Source organism: Hordeum vulgare, chromosome 4H (assembly GCF_904849725.1).
Source record: "Hordeum vulgare subsp. vulgare chromosome 4H, MorexV3_pseudomolecules_assembly, whole genome shotgun sequence".
Taxonomy (NCBI): domain Eukaryota; kingdom Viridiplantae; phylum Streptophyta; class Magnoliopsida; order Poales; family Poaceae; genus Hordeum; species Hordeum vulgare.
The window spans coordinates 94945786-94951500 of NC_058521.1; the positions used below are offsets into that span (position 1 = coordinate 94945786).

The 5715-nt window shown below is 44.5% G+C and overlaps 1 pseudogene; it reads right to left on the minus strand.

Annotated features, from left to right (window-relative positions):
• Window positions 1-346: 346 nt before the first annotated feature.
• LOC123450317 lies at window positions 347-3925 on the minus strand (annotated as a pseudogene).
• Window positions 3926-5715: the final 1790 nt, after the last annotated feature.

The window sequence follows — 5715 nt, forward strand, 5'->3', positions numbered from 1 at the left end:
GCTTCGTGGAATCGCGTGGTGGTTCCCAACCATGGCGATGATGCACAACCACGCGCTTGGCCTTGTCAAGGTCATGTGCTATGACGAGAAGGCACGTGCGTTCCCCACTAGCTAAGGCATCCCCCCTCCATCGTCCTGCTTTGGGCAATGCGGCTGGTGCAGCGCTCCCTCGACCTGAGGCAGCGCAAAGGTGGTGGATGTATCGCTCCTCCAAGATGATGTCACCGCAGCCGAATCCTACACGCCTCGCCTCGAGGACGGAGAGCATCACCGATGTCGTCCCCATCATCCCCGCACCCATCAACACCACTTATTGGGACCGCAAGAATCCAACAGTCATCTTCCCCTACAACTGTGAGCGAGAAAGCGAGCCATCTAGGGTGACAGAGGTGTAGATGGTCGCGTCCTCGCGGCCAAAGAGGGTGACCAAGACCTCCCCATTGCCATGGACGAGCTGCCGAAGATGCCAGTTGCGTCGGTCGTCATCAAGCACGAGATGGTGGATGCGGATGCAGATGGGTGAAGGAACAGGGGGACAAGAAGAAGAAGACAGGGGCGAAGAAGAAGCCTGGTGAAGTGGAGGTGCTGCGTCGCTCGGAGCGCCTGAAGCTGCTCAAGAAGAACTGAAGAAATGCAGCTGCTGAAGCTAGACGTACTACTGTTCTGGTTAGGTATGCTGGTATATTTTAGCATATAAGTTAGATAAATATTTTAGTTAGGTGTGCTGGTATATATATAGTTCAGCATATAAGTTATGTCTAATGGAGTGATGTCAAGCAAGAACTATGTTGCTATGTTCCACTAGCTACAACCTGATATGCCCATGTGTACTACTTTCTTAAAATAGCATGCAATAAGTTGTAGGTGGACGTACAGAAATTAAAGGTTTCAACTAAGAGATCAATTCACTCGACAAACACATAATGTACTTCAGTACACAAATTACTTCAAGTTCATCTAAGTACACAAATCCCCAAATCAGAAAAAATCCCTAACCCTAACCCTGGGTGGAAAGGAACAAACTTACGCATGTGTTCTACTCTTCTTCCTGCCCTACAATTCTGCACATGATAGCAGACAAGTTAACTTAATGAATGGTAAGGTTGAAAAAAAATAGACAATGCATATAAACACTTACTTATTATGAAGTTTGCAATTCTTGTTGCATTTAGTGTGTCCTAGAAATTTGCATGCCCTGCACTGGATTTTTATCTCGTCATAAGAAAGTGGTCTACCATTTTTCGACACCGGGTGCTTCTCATCTAACTTTGTTGCACCTTTACTTGATACTTTCATAGGATCTTGAACTGCAATCACGTCACCTTCACCATCCTATACATATTCAAGTGCACACTTACTGAGATCAGATGTTCTGTTACTCATTTTTTCCTATAGAAGATCATACTCATTGCTCTTCGCTATGACGGCCTTCAAGCTATCATGTAACTGATCCCACAGAGCTAGGTGTTTGCATGCCGCATGCATAGCTTCTGACGCTAACACACTGACTTGGCTATATTTCATTCTTTCTTCTGCCCCAGTCCAACCAAATCCCAACAAATCGCTTGTGTGCCTCGCGGGGAGTCCCAGTCTTGCTTGTTTAGTGAACTGAACAAGAACTAAACACTTTGGTATTTAGGATATATTCAGGTACTTAAGTACATGGAATATGTGATTGCAAGGTAGACCCTTTCGAATCATTCCTCTACACCTTCACCTTATAGTTTCTGCGGACTTTACTGGTGTATACTTCACCAAAAAATGGCTATGCCGGTTGTTCTTCCAACACACGATGAACTGTTGTGATTCGTCTCCAACCATTCTTTCTACAACCTCCATGCTGCCAACCTTTCTAAGATCATCTTGCAACATATTGAAGTTTGCTGGAGTGAATACATGAGAAGCAGCTACCTCAAGTTCCCTGCAGCTAGTAACTGGCACTGATAGAGTCTGTGATACTCTGCAGTCATCTCGTGCCTCGTTCTCACGGATACGTACAACGGTGTTATCATAGTGCAAAATCATATCCACCAGGGTCATTTCACCGTCTAGGTGGAGGTGAAGGCATGAGTTCAAACTTTCACTTCTCTGGTTGCTTTTCATGCCAAGCCGAAACCCGTGTGTTAGATAAGTTGCGGCCCACAGGCTCCGTTTCTTATATATCCTTCTCAACCAAGTTACTGCTTTTTTACTGCCATCTTTTCGCAAACGCGTGCCATCTCTCCTCAAATGTGACTGTGGACGTGGTGTAGTACAAAAGAGTTCGGAACTAGTTCAAGGACTTGTGACTGAGGTGAATCTTCATATTTTTTTCTATATGCCATGTACATATACGGTGCCACACATGTGGCAAGACTTCGCGAATTGCCCTGATCCTCGTAGCATCAGCGTCCATGATTACACTATTCGGCAGCTTCTCACACATGGATCTCAAAAAATTTAGCAGCAGCCAGACATATGTCCATTCGGTCTCTTCGGAAACTATGGCGCAAGCAAAAAAAAGTCTTCCAGTGATTGTTAAGACCAACAAAAGGTATCAATGGCATACGATAGCGATTCAGCTTGTACATGTTGTCAAATACAACCACGTCACCGAAGTCCTCATAGTCCTGACGAGACTCGGAGTCACACCAGAACATTCTATTCATATGTCCTTCTTTATCTAGCATGTACTTGAAAAAGAAGCTAGGATTCCTCTCTTTCCTACTGGACATGATGCCTATGGGTGTGGCAACATATCCTTTTGAAAGCAGCTTCCTCTTCTCCCTGGAGCAAGGTTGTATATATCATGCCTCGTAAAACCAACACCGCCATACCATGCATGTTTACTGATGAAGGAATCCATAATAGTGTGAATTATTATCCCTGTGGCACCCATGGACATTATCTGAAACTTCTGGTACTCTTTGTTTTTTCTATGGGACCAAAGAAAAGGTACTTCGCCGGTCTTGCTAACATATGGCTATGCTTGTCCTCGAAACTTCCAACATACCAAACTCCACGCTTTTCATCAAGCTTCATGGTCAGCTGTGCTTCGTAGTTGCAGCGTGACTCCGGTCTCACCCTACGGTTGCATCCTTCCTCGGTTAGCAATCTGTTGTCACGTTTCCCTTCTCTGGAACAAACATACCACCACAAACGCATATGATGTGACTCTATTCTGTTATACCTGACCTTATCCTTTCTAATATTGAAACCATTATCTTTAGCATAGATGTTGTAGAAGACGAACATAGCTTCTGCAGACACCAAAGTCATTTCTCTTATCTTCATGAACATATCCCTCTGATCCATCTGCATGCGTACTATCTTGGACATTCTCTTTCCCCTCATCTTCTGTCACCTGAACAATGAAAACATAGCCATGATTTTTTACATGGTTTAACATTATTTCCATACAACATTGAGCTCATACATACCTCACTCATGTTGACCAACGAGTGCGACTCTCCAGAATCAGGTGCATCTACTGATTCGTCTTCAAGGTCTGTCTCCGCATCAGATTCACCATAATAGTCGTAAGCGTTATGAGATCCTCAAATTAGCTGAAATAATGAACAAAAATACATAAGTAATTATCATATAATATTCCACAAAATATTCGATTTGCATGCCCCAACAAAATATTCCACTTCCCTACCTGACTAATGTAATTTTCATTAGAGACCTCAGAGTTGTTTTCCTCAATATCATCATCCACGTCCATCTAGAAATTTCCAATACAGAAATATAATGTTGTTGGATGCCACAAAATTGTTTACAACATGATAATGCCACTCACATTAACATCTTCCCCTACGTTCCGATTCTCTGCCCAATCTCCACTATCTGAATTTTCATCATCTGACCAATCATGTATCCAGTCTTTCAGCAGTTCTCCAAACTCCATATCTATCATGATATCAGTTAACTCACTGTCCACCATTTTTCTTACAACAAATAATAAGTATCATCATAAGATACGTGAACCGTAGTTAGGTATATGCCCACGGCACCCGTCCTGGTCACTTTAGATCGCAAGGATGAGCACTACCGAAAGTAGATAAGTGATAGCATGCGCCGCCGTGTACCTAGGTTGGCCGCCGCAGGAAATAACGATAGCCGTCATGCACAAAACAAATGGCAACTGACGCTACGTTAACCCTAGACACAAGGAACCCACTTTAGGCGACGTGGTGACTTTGTAAGACGAGGAACAACTCTACAGGAACAAGATTCGCGATCGCATGTGCCTCCCGATAGCTAGGTTACCCGCTAGCATGAAAACAATGCTAGAACCTCCCATGCTACCGCCACGATCGAGAGAAATGTGTGTGGGGGGGTCGTCAAAGAGATGTGGTACCTGGGAGCGCTAGAGGTTGACGACGGTGTCGCGCGTTGTCGGCCGAGATCGTTGCCGATGAGATCGCCGCCGTTGAAATTCAAAGGACCTCAACTAGGGTAACGCGTGAATGATGAAGCTACGTGATTGAGGGAGGTCAGTTAATGATGAGTGGTAGGTCGTATGTGCTCGTGGGGTCATGGGAATTTTTTTCGAGGGATGTTACTGTATCTATACGATATGGGTTCTACAAGTTATACGGGGCTTGGATCCTGGCTCTATGGGGCTTAGATATGGGCTACGACGGGCTAGACAAAATAAAACTGGCGGGGTCAAGAATACCCCTCCGAAACCGAACGAGGGGGAGTAGAGATGCAGGGCTCGGTGCCGCTAATGCTCAAACATGAAGGCACTATCTATGCATACAAGAGAAGGTTCCTTCAGTTAGTATATCAGGTCCGACTATATGACCCGGCAATCAGTGATACATTCTTGGTCACACGGTTCATTTTAGGATTGAAAGAAGAATTGCGTGGAGCAGTGGAGATTCAGTTCCCACTCACAATGTAGCAGCTTCAGCATTTGCATGAGTTCAAGAGGGAACTCTCCTTCGAGCTCGGGCACCACGAATGTTTCGGAAAACCAGTGTCACTAAACCTGACATTAGAGGGGGGCACACTTCAGGGGATATCTGGCATGCACGACAAATGAAGGAGTACCTCATGCAAATGGTTTGTGTTTTGGTTGTGGTGAGAAGTTTCCCCAGGTCAGACTTGTGCGAAACCTGCGACGGCTCAAGAAAATTCCATTGCCAACACTGATTCTAATGTAGATCGGATACCTGATGCGGTGTTGGACGCTATTGTTGTGCAAGAAGTGGTCGGGAAAGAGCTCATATTATCGGTTAATGCTCTCTCAAGGGCAGATCATCCCAAAACAATTCGACTCACAACAATGGTGGGAAATTGAGTGGTTATAATCCTCCTCGACTCCAGTAGTACTCATAGTTTCATTGATGGAGCTATCCTTGACAGGCTGATACTACACCCACAACCTTTGCAGACTGCTCTGTCCGTTAAAGTAGTTAATGGAGAGGTGTTACCTTGTACTACTGAACTTCCCGAACTCACCTGGTGGATACATGGCAACACTTTAAGTTACCCCTTAAAAGTGGTGGAATTAGGAGGACATGACATCATTCTAGGAATCAATGGGTTGGAACAATGGAGTTCTATGACTTGCCATTGGAAGGAAAATGGGTTCAGTTCAATTATAAAGAGACAGAAAAAAACCTGAAGGGCATTCAAACCCAAGAACCGACAGTGTTGTAGAGAATGTCAGTTGATCAAGTGTTGAAATGGGAGAAAGGAAATGATATATGGGCTACTACCTTA